This window comes from Scyliorhinus torazame, chromosome 6, assembly GCF_047496885.1.
Source record: "Scyliorhinus torazame isolate Kashiwa2021f chromosome 6, sScyTor2.1, whole genome shotgun sequence".
In the NCBI taxonomy this organism is placed as follows: Eukaryota; Metazoa; Chordata; class Chondrichthyes; order Carcharhiniformes; family Scyliorhinidae; genus Scyliorhinus; species Scyliorhinus torazame.
The window spans coordinates 284,103,058-284,124,233 of NC_092712.1; the positions used below are offsets into that span (position 1 = coordinate 284,103,058).

Below are 21,176 nucleotides of genomic sequence, written 5' to 3' on the forward strand. Positions count from 1 at the left end.
GAAAATGGGATGAGAATAGTTAGGTGCTTGATGGCTGGCACAGACCCGATGGGACGAAGGGCCTCTTTCAGTGCTGTAAAACTCTATGAAACACAACAGGGGTGTGTGGGGGTGGGGGGCATTCAAACCGTTGGGGTGATTGAGGTAGTTTGGCAGAACTCACCACGACTCCCCTTCACGATCAACTGGCTGCCAAAAAAACAACTTCCTTCAGGGTTGGGGGGGGTGGGGGCGAAGAGACTGGGACTGGGACGGGGACCCCCCCCCCCCCCGTTGACCAGTCCCTGCCAAAAGGTGGTGGACTCGGTCAGGTTGGTTGCTCTGGGCTTCGGCCTGCCCGCTGTGGATTGGACGGAGTGGACGGACGGTCCGTGGGAGAAGGTGGCTTCCAGGGTGGGAGGCGGGAGGAGGTACCGCGTTTGCGCAGAGAGAGGAGAGAGAGATGGAGAAGAGCAGACTCTCTGCCCAATAATTCCCGCGCGCTTCTTCTTGCCGGAGTCTGGAGGTAGCGCGCGGGGGACGGTCGGACAGGGGTGGTGGTGTGGGGGGGGGGGGAGCGAAGCGGCTGGGGCTTCTCCATCCGGCGACACTGATAACCGGGGCGGGCGGGGGGGGGGGGGGGGGGGACTCAGAGCTTCTTAAACACTGGGCTTGGCGGATGCTGCTGCTGCTGATGTTGCTGCTTCTCTCGCTCTCATCTTTCCCCCTGATGGGATGATTCCTGTGCACCTTCTCTGAGGATTTTTCCCCCTGTTCTTTATTTTATCACGCACACCTTTCCCCCCTCCCTCCCTCCTTTGCCCTCCCTCTCTTCTTTCACATCCGACGTTACCTGGAGGCACGGGGACTCGGTAAGTCCAACCAAAACGACATTTTCTCTCTGTGTCTGTCTCCCCTACAAAGCATCTAGTTTAAAGGTGGTTTCAAAAGATGAGGAGTTGAACCAAAGCGGACACTGTTGCCGAGAGACGGCGAGCCACCCTCCTGGTTTCCTCTCATTGGGATAATATTCTGTTGTTTTTTATTTTTGCAGGACCTAGACCTAGAAACGGTGTGAATGGGGAGGTAGACAGGGTGATGTTAAAATTCGAAGGGGTGTCTGTTAAGTACGAATCAGGTTTTGCCTCTTCCCCCCCCCCCCCCCCTTCCCCAACCTCCAACACACACACGAAGTCAGAAATTAAATTTAGCTTTGCCATTGAACAGCAACGCTAATGGAAATGTGATATTTTGATGTATATTTAATGGCTCTGATCTGGCTGCCCTCAAGCTCAGCCCAGCCCAGCTCTGTCCCTCCATTGTGGAATGGGGGCTGTTGTTAAATCCAATATCTGGACGGCACTTCGACACGTTTTAAGTGCTAATACCATTTTTAAAATCATCGTTGAAGGGAGGGGGTGGGATAAATGATACTTTTCTGTTTAATGATGCGGCTTCTTAATGCCGCTGACGTTTTTGCATCAATGTGTGTGCGAGAGACCAGTGGGGGATAGGTTGGGGGGGGTGGAGCGGTGCTGGATGGAGCTCGGTGTGAGGTGGGATGGAGGAAGACCTTGCATTGTGTTGATGTACATTTTTGTGTGTTCAAACTACTGCTAAAACTGAAAAGGGGGGAATTTCCAGACTGCAATCGCCAGATCGCAACACCGATCCGGTTTCAATTTGGTACATGTGCAAAAAAAAATGTAGCATTGCAACACTGATTAAAATACACCCTGCAACCCTTTTTAAAAAAAAACATTATACGGGCAGTTAAGTTCGCCAATCTTCAATCTCATTCAGAATTCGGGCAGCAATATGCAGCTGCTTTTCATTTCGCCCATCATTTGGGTGCGACGTTCGGCTGGCGCTCCAGCATTACTAACACAGTTATTAGAATATGAATGAATGCGCGATCTGCCTGCTTAGGGCATTACTGTGCGGCGGGAGTTAAGAGACCTGTCTGCTACCACCTCCCCCCCACCCGCTCTCACTAGGAGGTTGTTATCGATCTTGTCTGCCAGTGTGTGGATCCAGCAGAAATAATAAAGGGAAAAGTCAGGTCTGATTAATCCAACCAGGAATCTTCCGACGCTGGCCCTCACGAGGCAAAGAAAGAAACTGACTTGTCTCAGCCACGTCCAAAACCAAAACATGCCAGGCATTCTTAACCTGCCATTTTTTTGTGTGTTTTGTGTCCGATCAGGACGGGGCGTTGGTGGGGGGGGGGGGGGGGGGGTTGGGGAGTTCTCTTTGCGCTTGACCCCAATCAAATAGCGAGGGGATTGGAGGTGGGATGTGTTGGCATTTCCCTCAAGCATCAAGTGGTGGCCGGTGGACTGCCCAGGTGGTTCCTGCATGCCTGCTGCTGCTCTCTGATCTATATCTGGGGGACGAACTAGCATCTCGGTGCCTTGATCCCGCTCCCAGAGAATGAAGGGATCCGGCGGCACTAAGCCATCACCGCTTCCGAAACTGAACGGGGGTGTTTCTTCCCCAAGCCGCCGTGTGTCTACGCCGCGACTCTTGTCATTTCAGCTTTGCAAAGCTCGATCTGCCCCACCCTGGGGAAGGTTACATTTTTGTTGTTGTTGAAAAGTTGTGATTCCTTCCATTCACCGCTTAGTGTTTCCATTTATTAACGCCCGCTTACCGTCCTGCAATGTAAAAAAAAACATTACACACACACACACAAAGCCGGTGAAGTTTAGCGTTGGGTAACCTCAAATCGAATAGCTGACAAACCCCTATTTCATACGTTAGAAATGTGATTAATGGGTTCATTTTCCCCTTCCCATTTTTACAGCATCTGCCCTCTTAAACTCCGGAATCTTGGTCAAATGGCTGTAATTATGAGTAAATCTAGACAAGTCGCTGTCACCAAGCTGCTGTTGCCCCAAGGGGGTAGCAGACATGAAGGTTGCAGGAACCGTGCAGATTTTTCGATTCCGCATGCCATGGGGGGGGGCACAAGGCGATTTATAGTGTCCTTTTTCCAGGTTGCCAGACTCACATTCACTAATGCAGGACAGGTTGCAGGTTACCGGCCAAGTTCTGCCTGTTCTGTGACCCATGACTTTAGCTAGCGGAGCCCAGCTAGGTCACTTTTCTTTTTGCAATATGGAGAACTAATATGTCTGCTCTTGGAGACCAGCATCAATTGGAAAAACCGATCCCGTTCTCTGGAGAGGGCCTTTTTTCACAGGTTTAGTATCTCCTTACACCACCCTTCACCACCTCTAATCCCTTCCAGTGTCCTTATTTGAAGTTGTGTGCAGAAGCGTTAAAGATTAGAATCTGCTGAATTGATTAAATTGTGACTGAAAATTTGAAATGACTCGCCCATGAACACAATGCAAGCCAGGAATGCAATTTTTTTTAAATTTGAAAAACTTCCAATATGTTCTGTCTTTATTACGAGTGTTTGGTGGTTAGTTAGCTACACCTGTGCAAATCAATTTTCAGTGGAAATCACAGATTCTCTTGTATAATATTAGCCAATTGCCTAACATCCTGTCTGCAGGTCTTGTTCTGTGCAACTTAATTTGTCTGGCAGGCTATTGCAAATGAATTGAGAATTTAAGAACCATGTAGATAAACACTTGAAATCCGTAACATATAAGACTACGGACCAAGTGCTAGAAAATAGGATTGGAATAGATAGGTGCTTGATGGCCATCCTATATCTATATACAGTGGGCAGAAGGGCCTCTTGCAGTGCTGTAAAAGTCTATGACTATTATTGTCAACAGTTTATAAGCAGTACTAATTGGGTAACAATGTGATGATTTCTGGAATTCTACAAATTTATCTTTATTGGCAGAGATGGCTGCTGGGGGGGGGGGGCGCTGGAGGTGGTAAGATGCAGGCGGATGGAGGGCGCAGTGGTGTGAGGCAGGCGGCTGGGAGAGCTGGAGGTGCTGAGAGGCAGATGGTTGGAGGGGGAGAGAAGCAGGTGGCTGGGGAGCTTGAGGAGGGGGGCAGTGATTGGCAAGTGACGGGGGGGCGCGGTGGTGAGAGGCAGGCAGCTGGGTCTGGAGGCGCTGAGAGGCAGGTGATTGGGTTGGGGGTGAAGAGAGGCAGGCGCCTGGGGGGGGGGGCGCAGGGTAGGGGCTGGAGATGCTGAGAGGTAGGCGGCTGGGGCAGGGCTCAGGGTGGGGAGAGGTTGGGGTCGGGGGGAGGAGGGAACAGTTTCAACCTGTCAATAGCCAACCTGGAGCCAGGAAAACTTCAAGTCACTAAGGTAATGTATTCCTTACAAATGAATGTGGCACCTCATGCATAAGGTTGCATAAGTTCAGGAGTTACTGCATAGGGGTAAAACGTCGTGGATGTTATTGTACTGAACACTGTTAATTGGATAATCAAATTTGCACAATTTTATTTCCTAATAATGATTTGCATTTATGTATTATCGCATCCCCAAGTATTTCACATGTGAATTACTTGAGGTACAGTGACTGTTTTAGAGACAAAGATGCATCTATTTTGCAAAAATAGGTCTCAATCTGTAATAAGCAGCTTGCATCTTTAGTGCTTTTCATGACCTTGGGGCATCTGAGTGTTTTACAGTCAATTAAATGCATGGAGAGTGTAGCACTGATGTAATGAGGTAAATGATCAATTAAGAGAGTCTAGGATTCAGTAACCCTGAAAACCAAAAGGTAGCCCTTGAAAATCTCAAGAAGAGCCCTCAAAAATCATTACATGGGCACCTGAACTGAAGCCTTATTCATGTTTTGTCTCTTCCAGATTCAGTTTTTAATCTGTGGCTTTGCTTCACCCCATCCTCCAATACCTGAACTCAGCCATAATAGCACCATTCATGTCATGTCTTTTATTATATCAACTGCCCATAAAGTCAATCCTCCCAGATCTAAACTGGGTTCCCTTTCCTCCAATGCAGGGATTTCAAAATCCTCATTGTTGCCTATAAATTCTTCCGTGGCTTCACACCTTCATTGTCCCCCTCCACTTTTGTATCTTGGACAGAATCCTTCATTCCTCAGTTTTAGGTTGCTCTGGATGTGCCCCATCCAATCTTGCAGCATCAATGGCAGACCTTTTGCTGTCTTAAAAAAAGGTCCAAACTGAGGTTTCTAAAACTCTCTTCTATTCCACCAGGCTTTGGTTATCTCTGCTAAGCCCCCCCCCCTTTATCTTTTTCATGCTTTTATTTGTAAAGTGTCCTTAAAACATGGTTCTTGTAATACATTTAAATTAGGAAATGAGATGGGATTTTAAGCAGAAGATGTTGGAGGTCTGTTTTTAACTCTGAGCATGTTTGACATGGTGCTGTGGTGGGATGGCATGAGGGAAATCCCATAGAGGGCTGTACGTGATGTTGGGCTATTTTGAATAATGTATCACTGTCGCCCGGTTGAAACCAGTGTGAGATGTTTGAGTGGGCAGGCGTGAGCAGAAATTGCATCAGGACTCAAAAAATGAGTCCCCAATGTGAGGTTAGTATTGGCGGGAGAGTGGAAAATATTCCTCAGGGATATCAGTGTTGGGAGTGGTCATGCCAGGTCAGGACTCCTAGTGGGGCTTGGGTGAGCACTCTCATTCCTCCTGGCTCACACAATTAATTCTCAAAAATGTAACTTAATAGAAGCTCCTTTGACATCCACCATGATTTATCTGTTGATATTAACCAATGAATGGATCAACAGATTTCAACATGTTATAATGACAATTTACGCCTGACACTAGTCTGCGATGGCAGCAATATGTATGCTCCCTATCCCCTTGTTATATTACCCACCTTGCCTGCATCAATCTGGCTTGGTGAACTGGGATTAGATGCTGGTTAAAATCAAGCCTATAATGTGTAGGACATGGTGTGATTGTATTGGAGGAGCTTGCCATGGTTAGACTTGTTGGGGAGGGCAACATTCTTAGACTGGTTTTACTTATTGTCATTGCACTTCTGTGTCATCTACCATGGATGGGCTTGACTACATTCATTTTGCAGGTACAGATCCAAAGGCACAAGCCATATGAGTTAAGCTTGAAAGGCTTTTAAACCTAAAATCACCCATTTGATTTAACCTTGCTTGTATTTAACTGCACTGTTGACATTCTAATTAGACACCATGGAAATAATTAAAGATGTTCGGGTTAGATAACAATATGTCAGATTGGTGTTCGAGTTGCAGCGGGAGTACTGTAAAACCAAGCAAAATCTTCTGAGAACTTCATTAGATATGTGGAATTTACAGAAATGAGATAGGCTATTTGGCTTCAGTGTTTTTGCTACACAACATCCTCAATCCTATTTCATCCAACACAGTCAGCACATTCTATTTATTTCTCCCTCACCAAGCTTCCTTTTAAAGGCTTCTATACTATTTGGCCATCTTGTAGCACATTCTACATTCCAATCACGCTCTGTGGGAAGAGGTTTCTCTTAAATGCCTCACCGAATTTCTTATATTTATGGCGCCTACTTTCAGACAGCAACACAAATGGAAAAAGCTTATTTGCTTACCCTATCAAACCACTTTATAACTCTGTTTCCTCTTTTCTAGTGAAAAAAATCGTACCTCTTTCCGACAAATTTGATTAGTTTTGCGATAATTTCTCCTCCATCCCCCCATTATCTTTAACAATAACCCTTTCACACTTGAGAAAGAGTTAACTGGACAGTTAACCAGTGTTAGTGACACAACTTTCATTGATCCAGCGAGGAAGAACATAAAGCCTTTCCATAATGGGACTATAGTCTTGGACAGACTAGGCTATCGTCACCCTGCAGAATGTGCCATGGAGGAATCAAATTCTGGAATCAAAGATAATGCAATATATCAGAGATATAGAAAGGCAATGCTGATTAGTATAAAACAACCTGGAAGAAGCTTTACACTTAATTTTGAAGATTCCAAAATTGGATGTATAATCAAGCAAGGTTTTATCTGATTAAGGAACTGGCCTAGGATTCTAGTAATTACTGGCACTGCAAACTAGGACACTGAATGACTCTAGGTATTTGGCTAAATTTCAATAACAGACTGATTTCATTACGGGACCTGTTTTACACCAGTAGAAATCCAATAAACTGAGAAAGCTTAAGTGATTTAGGCATATAAACCCCACGGATGTGTTACAGAGCTGAGCACACTACCAAATATTGCTTGCCATACTCAAAACTTAGGCATTCATAACCTATTCAGTGGTTTTCCCATTAGAATTTTTATCTTGACCAGGGATATAGACTCTCAGCTAAGCATGATTGCAGGCAGAGGTACTGTTTACATTTGTGTGTGCCTCCCATGGTAGTGGTCACATTAGGTAGGATAATATGGGGGTTATATACTGACAGGAGCATTATACCCATAACTTGGAATGTGTAGTTCCAAACTTGCAGTGAGTCTGTGTTGGAGGAGACCACAAGCACGAGATCAGTAAGGGTTTGTGCCTTTTGATGAGGGAAGCTTTCATATTGGGTGCCTCTAAATTTTGAACTGTAGATCTGGGGGAAAATAGAATGAACTGATTGCCTTTCTTTTTTCACTTTTGATGTGTGATTGTTCCTAAAACCTTTTATACCAGAACACCTGGCATAGTATTGCTCCCAGTATTCAGAGGATGCAAAGTATACCAGCTCAGTAATTTAGTGCAAAATGTAGTGTTCTATTGCTGAGATTAAGTGTTGTTCTTTCAAGATGACAGCCCAAAATAAATTCAGCATAGCTGAAGTAAGAGTTGAATCCCACCCCAGACTACAAGTTCACAATGCTGGCTGGTATTTTCTTTTACATTTGTCTGGCAAGTGTTGAAGATGGACGTCATGGTAGCACAGTGGTTAGCACTGTTGCTTCACAGCGCCAGGGACCCATATTCGATTCCCGGCTTGAGTCACTGCCTGTGTGGAGTATGCACGTTCCCCCCCGTGTCTGCGTGGGTTTCCTTCGGGCGCTCCGGTTTCCTCCCACAAGCCCTGAAAGACCTGCTTGTTAGGTAATTTGGACATTCTGAATTTTCTCTCAATGTACCCGATTAAGCGCCAGGGTGTGGCGACTAGGGGATTTTCGCGGTAACTTCATTGCAGTGATAATGTAAGCTTGTGACACTAATAAAGATTATTATTATTATTAGATGTTCTGGCTATTGGGTCATTTGGTATTTTTCAGTTTCTGGCACACTGTTCAAATAGCTCCTCTTATTTTCTCTTGTCTTTATTTTGAATGTGACATGGAAGTGCGGTGGGCAAAAATACACTCCATTTATGCTCCATCATCAATACCTCCTGTACCAATGCTCCTAGGAAATTGGAAGGTGCTCGGTTTTGCAATGCTGGGTCTATTAGATAAAGGAATGCACAATGTATTGTCCAGCAGCCTAACAACTTAAGTACCTGCCTAATTGTTTAAGTAAACTGATTTGGGGAACTAAATTTTATTATTTTTAGCCAAGGATCTTAAATTACTGTTTTTGCTGTTCAGGAACACACATCCATTTAACATTTTTTAAAAGTAAGTGTGACGTCTTAGTAATTGACTGAGAAGTTATTTTTGTAAATATTAGTAGGAAATCGCCAGAGGCATTACTCACGGTAACTCAGGGGATTTGTTTTATAATTATAGAGCCAGAATATAATACATAATGCAACCCTATCTTTTGCAGAAGAAAGTAGGTGCATATCTTTCAACATTACAATGTCTGCTGTTCGGTAAACGTTGAACAAGTGTGCATAGCTGCCATACTAAACTGGATAATCTTGTAGGACAGGTATGTTTGAGTAAAAAAGTGTCAGTTGTAGCTCAGTTGGTAGCACCTCAGGGTCAGCAATTTGGGGGCTCAAGGTCCAGTTTCGGGAATGGAGCATGTGATCAATGTTGACACTCCAGTGCGGTCTTTTGAATGTGATGAAGAACCATTGGATGTAAACATCTCATGGGACTATTTCAAAGAGAGCAGGAGTCCTGGGCCTCAATCAACACCACTGAAAACAGATTGTCTGACCATTATTGCCTTTTTTTTTAAAGAAAGCTAAGCTACATGATCTGACCATTGCATAAAATGACTGCAGATCGGAGAAAAGAACAGAGGTCAGCGAACCCAATTAGCAATTTGCTTGCTTTTCTTTCTGTTTATTAATGTTTCATTCCCTTACTGAACTTGCCGTCAATGCTGAAATTGTGAGTCCTCAGCGCAGCAGAACCATCCGATACAAGTGCTTACTGGAATTTTGGGTGTGCCAATTTAAATAAATTGGGTATTTGTGAGAGCCAGAAATCTGGCATATGGTCCTTTGCGACTGAATTCCTGATAGAAGGTCCTATTGAGCGATGATCTTCGCTAATTTGTATCATTTACTTCCCGGTCTCACTTTGTGCTTCCTTATTTTTGAATTTGCCGTCATCTTTTCTTCTGGAGGTTTGCATGGATTGTATTACATAGGGTAGATAGGGTCTGCATAGAGGTGCATCTTGGGCAGCTTTGTAAGCCTAAAAGGTATAGAAAAGAATTGCAATTCCCTTTGCAAGGCCAAGTAGTAAATGAGGCAGCATTGTGGGCAGTGAGCCCCGGCCGTGAGTCGAACAAAATCAGAGGGAGGAAAATCTGCAATTAAAAAAAAAAGACAGCATTGCTGTTGAACGTCAGTCGCTGTCAGATAGGCGATAACAGAGGTACAAGAAGTCTCGATCCTACAGGAATAGCGGGGAGTCGTGTGGAACGGTCTGTTAGACTTTTTTCCCCCCCTCAATCTTCAACCCTAAATTTCGATTTGCCCTGCAATCTGCCGGTGTTGCGAACTGCCAATGCTGTGGGCATTGACAATGGGGCATCTGGGACCTTGCTGAGTAATGGGACCAATAGTCAATCTCCTGAATCAATTAGATTTAAGGATCGAGAAAAAGGTATGAATGATGAGAAGGAATCAGGATGAATTAAAGGCAAACCATGTACAGAGAGAGAAATAGAGATGGAAAGAAAGATTGGATTGAGGCAGAAACGCAAAGGGAAAAATTAAACAATATAATTTAAATTCAGAAGATCTTTAATGCTACCTGTGGGCTGTAGAAGCTAAATGACATTACTTGAATGTAAATTTAACAGTCTATAAACATACTTGGTTCCAGTCACAACTTTCTTTTGCATTTAGTTTGCAATTAATGCACAAATGCAATAATTTCATGAACTCGTGAGGATTCAGGGCAAGCTCACGTTTGCCTGAGATTGATGGCAGAGCGGCACAAAGCATTCAGCAACTTATGTAGACTCACAATTCATGAGGTACCCCTGCTTTGCCACAAATTTCTGGGCAATTTGCACATTGGGAGCACGAAGAGCCACTGAAACCACTGTTATATTGGCAGCAAAATCTGGACCGCTATCTAATTCGAGCTTTCGGTTTGAAGGTCCCACTATCCAAGAGAGCTGTAGTCCATGAAATAGGGGAAGGTATTGGATTGGAAATAATTGCAGATGTTTGAAAACTCTCCTTTACAGTAGAATGGATTTTATCTTTTCCAAAAGCAGTGCAAACCATTGTCTTTTTTTAAGGCAAGTATTCTAAGGAGCTACCTGAAAGTTGTGTACATAAATAGCTTCTCTCAATCTCTGTATTTCAATTTAAAAAATGCAGGATGGGTGTAAATGCTTGTCGGTTTGGCCATGGGTAAGAAGGGTATGTGGCGTGGGAGAGAATGAGAGTGTGTGTGTGTGTGAGGTCTTTGTTGACAGGGAGAAGAGGGAGATTCAAAATGATCAAATGTGAAATGCAGGAAGGATTCACAATAACAGGCTTAATGATAGAGAAAGAGGAAAAAAAAAAAAACTTGTCTGCTTGTGAGACACAAGAATTTTAAAATATATATTTTTATATGGGATGTGAGTGTCACTGGCTGGGCCAGCATTTATTTCCCATCCCCAAGTGCCCTGCTCGCCCATTTCAGAGGGAAGTTAAGAGTCAGCCATATAGCTGCAAGTCTGGAGTCACATGTAGGCCAGACCAGATAAGGACGTCAGTGAATCAGATATGTTTTTACAACAATGGTTTCATGGTCATCATTAGATTTTTAATTCCAGATTTATTTTAATTGAATTCAAGTTTCACCATCTGTCGTGATTTGATTTGAACCCAGGTCCCCAGGGCTTTACCTTGGGTCTCTACTTTACGAATCTCGCGACAATACCACTACGCCACTGCTTCCCCTCAGGATCAATGAAAATTGTACAGAAAGAGATGACAGGTCTGAGGACAATCTGCTATATTTAGCCCTTATCAGGAAGTGTTAGTTCACTGACATGGTCATCACCATACCAATAGCCAATTGTGTAGCCAGTTGGAAATCTCCTTCACTCTTGGGTAGATTGGGAGGTAGAACACTAGCACTTGAATATGTAGCGCCCAAATTTCGTCCTCATCAATGTAAAAATTGGATATAACCTCTGCCTTACCATGATAATTGTTAAAAGAACTCCAGCAGTTTTGGAAAAATATTGGTAGCCTGTTACCTTCCAGTATCACTTTCATGAATTGGAGTCAAACTGTCTGGACCTGTAGGTTTCACATTTTTGTCAGGATTTTAGGAATGGTTGCATGTTGAATGTTGATAATTCCCCCCCCCAGCCTACCTCGATTTCCCTGAAACACTGATGTTCCATGTCCTGTGTTGGCATCCTCCTTCCCCGAGAGATGAACACGCAGCAAACAATCTGTTTCGGCGGGGTGTCTTCAGTTTGTGAATCTTTGCTGATGGGTGTGATGGCTAATACTTGAGAGGCAGGTTCTGCCACAAATGCCCGCACATAAAGCTGCCAAGTGATGTTATGTTGTGGGTTGTCATTTTTGGCATTGATGCCTCTTGCCAAGCTACTGTAGCCTCTGGTCCTCATGGTAATGCACATCAGATCACAGAAAATGTTGTTATGTCCTACTTTTTCAGCCAGTCACTCCCAGGTGCAACAGTGCAGTGTTTTTCAAACTTTTTTTCCCCCCGACCAACTCTTGCCAACATGCCATCCATCGCAACCCATGCCGGCTGACTTCCGCGACACGCACCACGTTCGTTAACCGTTAATGCGAAAGGGGAGCCTGCTTGGTCCGCATGATCTCAATCCAATCAGGTTCACAGGAGAGAGGTCAATGTGCATATCAGGTACAGACTTCAGCCAGTTCCTTTGTGCTGCCTTCATCTTTGTGAGAACGGAAAATCCAACCTCTCATATGTAGGTGGTTATGAAGGGCAAGAGCAACAAAATGCTGTTTTACTCATCACTGAATGCACTGGGAGATGCTACTCCAGAATGCTGACAGCCTCATGGACTGTGTTGTCATAGGCAAGGTACAGCAGCTCAATCTTTTCATTTGGAGTCAGCTCTAAGTTAATAACTGACTCTGGGTCTCAACCACAAAAATAACTTTTCACCAACCACTTCTCTTTCAAAAAGTTTAAACTTCCCCTCTCATTCGCCAGTACTTCCCTGCATATAACACACATGGGCTTTGCATCCTGATTTGCATTGGTACAATTAACAAAGTCATACCTTAAGAAATCATCTTTATACTGCTTTGTTCCCGATTGAAGTTTATTCTTTGTAAGCTATTCACCAGAGGCCCTTGAGCTCTGTACAGAACTATAACTAGCACTAGTCCTGCCATGGACACTGCTGAGCAGCTCTATCCAGTAGATTCAGATGTGAGATCCTGGCCTATGTGTGTCCCTGGCTGTCTTTCATCTAACAAAATGATCCATCTTCACATTTCTTGCCAGCAGCTAGAAAATGGAAAAAGTTCTCCAGTGATTTGCGCCAAAAGCAGGGCGTGCTGAGCTGCTCACTGCTGCCACATTTGGTCGGATGACTGCACACAGCTGTTCTCATTTAAATGCCGGTAGTGACCATTGGGTACTTCTCCTGCAATCGGGACCATCGCGTACATTCTAACCTTCATATGGTGAGACTGTTAGCCTAAAGGTGATGTTACTGGATGAGTAATCAGAAGGCCCTGACTCTTGCTCTGAGTTCAAACCCCACCCTAGAAGCTGGTAGAATTTAAACTCTATTAATTAAATCTGGGATAAAAAACAACCGTTTTATAATGACAGGGTTGTGGAATAAACCCACCTGGCTCAGTAATGTACTTCAGGGAAGGAAATATGTCATCCGTATCCAGTCTGACCGACATGTGAATTCAGACCCACAGCAATGTGGTTTGTTGTATCAAACCACTGCTGCAAAGTTGAAATCTAATAAAACTGAACCAATCACCCGGTTACAAATTAGGCACCAGAAATTGCAAAGGCACACATTGCCTAGTTGACGACTGTTTATTGATTTTGGTTTCGATGAGCACAAGGGCTTGCCTTTCAGGTGTTATTCAACAGAGGCCTTGAACGTTTTTAATCAAAAACAAAGTTTGCCAAGTCCCCCTCACTAACACCTGGGGACTTATTCCAAAATTAGGAGAGAAGTCCTGCAGACTACTCAAGCAACAGCTTGAAATAGTTATACCGAATTATACCTTCCAGCCAGTGTCTCAGCATCCTCCATCACTATCCCTGGGTATGTCCTGTTCCACCAGCAGGGTGGATCCTCCAGAGGTGAAGGCATAGTGGTATAGAGGTGGTTGGCATTGACCATGGAAGTCCATAAAATGGACTCGGGCCTGCATGAAGTCTCACGACATCTGGTCAAATGAGCAAGGAAAGTTCCTGGTGATTATAACCTATTGTTCTCCCTCAGCTGATGAGTCATATGGTCAGAAGTGGGGATGTTTGATGACTTGTGTCCAGTACCATTCATGACTCAACAGATACTGAAGCGGTCCATATGCAGCAAGATTTGGGCAACATTCAGGCTTGGGCTGATGGGTGACATGAATATAAGTGCCGGACAATGACCATCTTCACCAAGACAGACTCTAACCATCTCCCCTTGATGTTCAATGGTATTGCTGTCGTTGAATCATCACGATGGTCCCCCCCCGCCCCCCCCCCCCATGCCCCCCGGACCAACCCCTTGAGGCTCTCAGAGCAATTGCCAGCGGCTCAATCGCCAGTGCAAACAGCAGTGGGGAGCGGGGACGTCCCTGCCTCGTCCCCCGGTGTAGCCTGAAATAGTCCGAAGTCGTCCTGTTTGTCAGTACACTAGCCAACCAGAGCCCGGTACAGCAACCTAACCCAGTCAACGAAGCCCCTTCCAAACCCAAACCGCTCCAGCACCTCCCATAAGTAATCCCACTCAACCCGGTTGAAGGCTTTCCCAGTGTCCATCGCAACCACCACTTCAACTTCCCTACCTTCCAGGGGCATCATGATCACGTTTAGCAACCTTCTTACATTGGCCACCAGCTGCCTACCCTTAACGAACCGTGTCTGGTCCTCCCCTATAACGTCCGGTAACCAGTCCTCAATCCTAGAGGCCAGAATTTTGGCCAGAAGTTTGGCATCCACGTTCAGCAAGGATATCGGCCTATAAGAACCACACAGCTCCCGGAACTTGTCCCTTTTCAGAATGAGTGAGATCATGGCCTGTGACATTGTCTGGTGTAGAACCCCTCTTTTCTTGGCCTCATTAAAGATCTTCAACAGCACCGGTCCCAATATTCCGGAGAACATTTTATAGAACTCGACTGGGTACCCGTCCGGTCCCGGGGCCTTACCCGACTGTATGGCCTTCAAACCCTCCACTATTTCCTCCAGCCCGATCAGGGCCCCCCGCCCTTATACCAGCTCCCCATCCACCTTCGGGAAAGTCAGCCCATCCAAAAAGTGCCTCATCCCCATCGGCCCCGCAGGGGGTTCCAACCTGTATAACCTACTATAAAAGTCCCGAAAGGTCTTGCTCACCACCGCCAAGTCCCCAACTAAGTTCCCATCCCCATCAACAACTTTCCCTGTTTCCCTAGCTGCCTCCCTCTTTCTGAGCTGCTGTGCAAGCATTCTGCTGGCCTTCTCCCCGTGCTCGTAAATCGCCCCCTTCACCTTTCTGAGCTGTTCCACTGCCCCCCCGGCAGTTAACAAACCAAATTCTGCCTGTAGCCTCCGGCATTCCCTTAAAAGCCCTGCCTCTGGAGCCTCCGCATACCTCCTATCCACTCGTAGAATCTCTCTTACCAGTCGGTCCATTTCTGCCCTATTCGTCCTGTCCCTGTGAGCCCGGATTGAGATCAGCTCTCCTCTCACCACTGCCTTCAGCGCTTCCCAGACCATCGCTGCTAAGACCTCTCCCATATAGTTTACCTGCAGGTAGTTCAGCATGCACTTCCTCAACCTCTCGCACACTGCTTCGTCCGCCAACAGCTCCACATCCAACCTCCATTGCAGGCGCTGCTTGCTATCCATACTGACCTGCAGGTCCACCCAGTGCGGAGCATGGTCCGAGATCATAATCGCCGAATACCCCATGTCCACCACCCTCACCATCAGGGCCCTGCCCACAACAAAGAAATCTATCCGGGAATACACCTTGTGTACATGGGAGAAAAAAGAAAATTCCTTGGCCCGCGGCTGCCTAAATCTCCATGGATCCACCCCCCCCCCACCCACCCACCCACCCCCCCATCTGCTCCATGAACCCTTTCAGCTCCTTTGCCATTGCTGGCACATTGCCCATTCTCGAGCATGACCGGTCCAGGCCTGGATCAATAACCGTGTTGAAATCCCCACCCATAATCAGCCGGTGCAAATCCAAGTCCGGAATCTTCCCCAACACCCTCTTTATAAAATTCCCATCGTCCCAATTTGGCGCGTATACGTTGACGAGCACTACCTTCATACCCTGCAGCCTGCCACTAACCATGATATATCGACCTCCCACATCCAAGACTATCCTCCCCACCTCAAAACGCCACCCGCTTGTTAATCAGAATCGCAGCCCCTCTAGTCTTCGAATCCAGCCCCAGAGTGGAAAACCTGACTAACCCAACCTTTCCTCAACCTGACCTGATCCACTACTTTAAGATGTGCCTCCTGCAGCATCACCAGGTCCGCCTTCAATCTCCTCAGGTGGGCAAACACACGTGCCCTCTTTACCGGCCCATTTAGCCCCCGTACATTCCAGGTGACCAGCCTAGTCGGGGGGCAAAGTGCTCCCCCCCCCACCAGTCAGATATCCCGCCCCTAGCCCATGCACCGCACCTCCTCCGGCCTGCCCTGCAACGGCCCCCACGCCCCGACTCCCTTAGTGACCTTCCAGCAAAGTCCCTCCCACGTCAGCAGAACCCATCCCCCCTTCCCCCCCCCCCCAACAACACTACTCTAAATCGCAACCCAGCTAATAAACTAAGCATATACACACACCCCACTGTGCCTCTGTGAGCTAGCTCACCCAGCTAGCTTGGTGACCCCCTCCTCTGGCGCCAAGAAGTCTCCCACCCACTGTTCCCTCGCTCCCCTCCCCCCGCTTCTGTAAGCAAATTCCCTCATCCAACAATCCCCAAACAAACACCCCGCAGCAAGAAAACACAAAAAACAAAAGCACCACCCACCGAAACCCAGATAGGCACGTCACCATCCCACCAAAGCGCACATCAGTAAAAACACACAAGATAAAACACAAAAGGAACATTGCCGACCTCTACTCCGAAAAACAAAACAGAAAATCTACTTTCCCCCCCCCCTTTCCTTTTCCCCTAAACAGAGCTCCAAAAAAGACTGACACAAACCGATAAGGGAAGGCATAGTCAATTTAACAACAGAAAAAAGAAAAGAAAAACCAAACCCCACCAAAAAACCAAGGGGTAGAAAAAAAACAAACAAAAACCCCCAGAGAAAAACAGAAAAGGAAAAAGGGCCCAATATAGGCCAACATGTTAACACTGAGTCCAAAAGTTCTCACAGTCCCACCAGTCCTTTTCTTTTTGCAAAGTCCAGCGCCTCATCGGGGCAACTCAAAATAATAATGTTGGTCTTCATGCGTAACCCACAGACGCGCCGGGTACAGCAGACCAAACTTCGCCTGCTTCTTAAAGAAAATCACCTTGACTTTGTTGAAGCCTGCCCTCTTCCTCTCCACCCCCACGCTCAGGTCCTGGTACACACACACAGAATGCTGTTATCCCACTTGCAACTCCACGTCCGCTTGGCCCACCGAAGAATACATTCCTTATCCAGGAACCTGTGGAATCTCACCACCATCGCCCTCGAGGGTCCCCCGCCCGCGGCTTCCTGGCAAGCGCCCGGTACACCCTGTCCACCTCCAGCGGTCAGGGGAATGCCCCCTCCCCTAGCAGCTTTTCGAACATACCCGCCACGTATGCTCCAGCATCTGCTCCCTCAGCTCCATCCGGGAGCCCGACAGTTCTCAGGTTCTGCCGACGGGACCGGTTCTCAAGGTCCTCCACCGTCTCCAGGAGCCTTTTCTGCTGTTCCCGAAGCATCTCCACCTCCAGCTCCACTGCTGTTTGGTGCTCCTCTTGTTCCAGCAGCGCCTTCTCCACCTTCTGAATCGCCCGGTCCTGGGTGTCCAGCCTGCTCTCTAGACCATCGATTGATTCTTTGATCGGGTCCAGGCATTCGTGCTTCTGTCTGGCGAAACCATCCTGGATGGCCTGCATCACCGGGTCCGTTGGTTGCTGCGCTGCCACCCCAGGGGTCTGTCCCTCGGCCATACTGTCTCCCGTTGCAGCTTCAACACAGCTCGCTACTGGCTTCTTGTTTCTGCCCTTTCACACACTTCCGATCATTTTTTCCATAAGCCAATGCGAGGAAACAGTGCCCAGCTGCCTCAACCTACAAATTTTCCGTTTAAAACCGGAAAAAAGTCCGGGACAAAGGTCCAAAAGTCTGACCAGAGCGGGAGTCACCAAATGTGCGACTCACTCCTCCATAGCCGCCACTGGAAGTGACAAGGCAGCATGTTTGATCAGCACCTGATGCACCACCTTCAACATCTACTCCCTCCATCATCGGCGAATAGGGGCAGCATTTACAAGATGGGCCACTCAACAAACATCAGGTACTTCTTTCCAAACACACAATCTGCACCACCGAGCAAGACAAATGCAGCAGACACATTGGAGCACCAGGGCGTTCAATTTCCCCTCCCAAGTCAAACATCACCCTGACTGAGAACTATATCCCTTTTCACTGCTACTGGATAAAATTCCTGTAACATCCTCCCGAATGGCATTCTGGGTGTACCTACACCAGGTGGACTGCTGGAGTTCAAGAAGGTACGTCACTACCTTCTCAGGGCAATAAAGGTGGACAGCAAATTCTGACTTTACCAGTAATGCTCACACGCCATGAGTGAACAAAACAACGTACTTCTCGCATGCCGATTTTTCCAGCCGATGCGGAAGCTCTTGAGATTTGGTCAACATGTGACGGACAGTCTTGGTGTAAACCTTTTCCTTTGGGATTTGACAGCTGTCTTGATGTTTTTTCCTGAAGCAATTAGTTGTTTCTGGATCTTGACTTGTCAATGGTGGAGTCTCTGCTCAGTTGAATCACATTTGTGCTGTGGTTACAAGGCTGATGGCGCAGTGCATCCATGCATCTTATGGTTGCTGAATTCAGCTTTTCACCGTGCCTGCCACCTGCTGCCACCTAGTGAGGGCTCAAACTTGCACTTTTTTTGTCATCTAATGAATAACTAACTTTTAGCTCTCCCCTTGAGTGGAGTCTCTTTAATGTCAAGTTGACACCAAGGTAACTTTGCTGATAAATTGGAACGGAGTTGATTGTGCCCGACTTGGTAAAGCGACAATGTGTAAGCTGTAGACACTGTTGATGAACTCCTCGTTCGCTGATTGGAGCCTGAGGGGTAGGCCTGCCTTGGACTGAGATTCTTCTTGGTTCCAGAGAACTCTCTAAACTACTGATACTTGGATAAGCAGCAGGATGCTGACATGTGTTCTGTGTTGAAACCCATTCAGATTTAACTATTTCATCTCTGACATTATCATCGTGTTTCTTAAAAACTTCGATATTTTCTGAGCTGGATAGAAATTCTCCAGACCTGGGTAACTGAAGTGTTTGCCTACGAGTGAAAAGAATGTGTGTAGTTGGAGGCATAGTGGTTAGCACAGTTGCTTCACAGCTCCAGGGTCCCAGGTTTGATTCCCGGCTTGGGTCACTGTCTGTGCAAAGTCTGCACATTCGCCCCATGTCTGCGTGGGTTTGTTCCGGGTACTCCGGTTTCCTCCCAGAGTCCAAAGATGTGCTGTTCGATGGATTGGCCATGCTAAATTGCTCCTTCGTGTCCAAAAAGGTTAGGTGGGGTTACTGGGCTGCGGGGATAGGGTGGAGATGTGGGCTTAGAATAGGGTGAGCTTTCCATCGGCCGGTGCAGACTCAATGGGCCGAATGGCCTTCTTCTGCACTGTAAATTCTATGATCTTCCAGCTGTTCTCACCAGCGGCATCTTCCAGTCCTGCTGATGGCGAACCCCTCCCGCGGTTTTCCCGGTGACGGAGGGTAGGTTCACTGGGAAATCCTATTGATAGTGACAGGACCAGAAGATCCTAGAAGGAATTTACTGGCCGTTCACACTGGTGGGGTATTCCGGTCCCACCGACGGCACACGGGTTTTCCGGCAAGGGGTGCAATAAAATCCCTTGACCATGGCAGGACCGGAAAATCCTGCTGGCGGGCTGCCTGATCGGCCGAAAAAACATGTGGCGGGTTGGTCAGTAAAACCCGCCCCCTGCCACTGGCCAATGGCGGGTCACCGAAAAACACCGGGAAAATCCCCCTCCCCAAATATCTCAACAGTTTGTTTCAGACATTCCTTAATCCCTTTTCCTCCATTGTTTCAATTTTGAGTTCCCCTGGCCATCAGTGTATCAGAAATGTAATTTTAACCTGACCTCTCAATGTGCAGTAAGGTGGAAAACACGTGTTGTGCCTGCTTGATTAACAAAATGGCTGTGAAATGTTTTCAACAAAATTAATTTTACGTGAAATTGTTGGGTGCCCGATTGATCCAAAATGTGTTTTTTTTTTGTTGCTTAATATTGCTCGAGTTACAATAGAGGCACCCAATCATTGATGCTTAATATGTAATCGGATGGCTTGCCATTATGTTCCGGGTGCTCAATAAACTTATTTGCAAATTTAATTACTTGTTTGGCTCTCTAGTCTGCCTCGGGCAATTCAGATTGCGTTCAAGTGGAAAAAAAAAATAGGCTGATTTGTTCATGCTGGATGGAGCTTGACAAATTAAGAGCTGGATTTCAAGCATCGAGCTTCTACGGTTTGAATTTCAGATTAATTTCATTGAAGTTGGTACCGTGCAGTCAAAAACGTTTAGAATCGTGGACTGTTAGTGAAGGTCATGCGTGCGTTTTACAGTTCAGTAACTAAAACGAAAATAGCCTTGGAGATTAGAGTTCCAGAAGCAGCAAGTTTGTGCTTGTGTGGGGGTGTGAGAGTGGGGGTGGGGGTTTGGGGGCGGGGGGGGGGCGGGTAAGAGATGACTAGCTCTAACTCCAGAGATGGCAGTGCAAATTCCTGCTGCAGGGGCAATATTTAGTAGTTACCTTGGAGATTAAATGTGCAAGCATCAAATAAACCTCCAAGACTATCCCTCAACTACCGCCATGCCCATGTTCCTACAATTTAACTGGGGGAGAGCTACCCGATTTCTCTAATTTGATTAGGCACATGGACTTTAAAAGATTGCTTTCGACCATCTGGCTGGCACAGAGTTCTAAAACAATGCCCAATACGCTAACCATGTACCTCATTTTTTTGTTGGAATGGTCGCCATCGTATTTGTGTGTTTACATCTCTGATGAACTGCATTTCCTGTTCTCCACATTATTTTATCAAACATTATGGGCGGGATTCTCTGTTGCCCGACGCAGAAATCGGATATGGCGATTGGGCAGAAAATAGTGCCCGGCGCCGAAATCGCGGCAGGCGCCAGGTAACGATGCTCCGCCCCTCCAAATCGGCGCCATCAAGACACGCACAGAGTGCAGCCGCAACCGCGTTTGCTTATCATCTGGCCCACCTGCAATGCATCGCCTCCGGTGTGCCGAGTTTCCGACGGCGCAGGCCACGTGTGGTCTGAACAGTTGTGGGTCTGGCGTGGCAGCTGTGGAGCAAGAGAGAGGGCACACAGACAGTGTCCCGCACCCCACCATACTTCGCCTGTAGCACAGATCCTCTGTCGGCATCAGCACTTAGACGCAGGAACGGAGAATCCAGCTCTATGACTTTTATTTACTATTGTTGTCAGCGGGTTGTGCACATTTCTAAAACTTTGCACCTTCTGTGTATGGCAGCTGGACTACAGGA

General features: G+C 46.7%; 1 protein-coding gene across 4 annotated transcripts in view; it reads left to right on the top strand.

The window, feature by feature from the left end:
- The first annotated feature begins 487 nt into the window (after positions 1 to 487).
- LOC140425471 (catenin delta-2-like) overlaps positions 488 to 21,176 on the top strand; it is a 1,686,689-nt gene continuing 1,666,000 nt past the window's right edge. For 3 of the 4 annotated variants that reach the window (XM_072509779.1, XM_072509782.1, XM_072509781.1), the window contains exon 1: positions 625 to 851. The gene's annotated coding sequence lies outside the window, so the exon portion shown is untranslated. Of the gene's footprint in view, positions 506 to 624; positions 852 to 21,176 lie in introns of those variants that run through there. The other variant, XM_072509780.1, reaches the window with a different exon arrangement.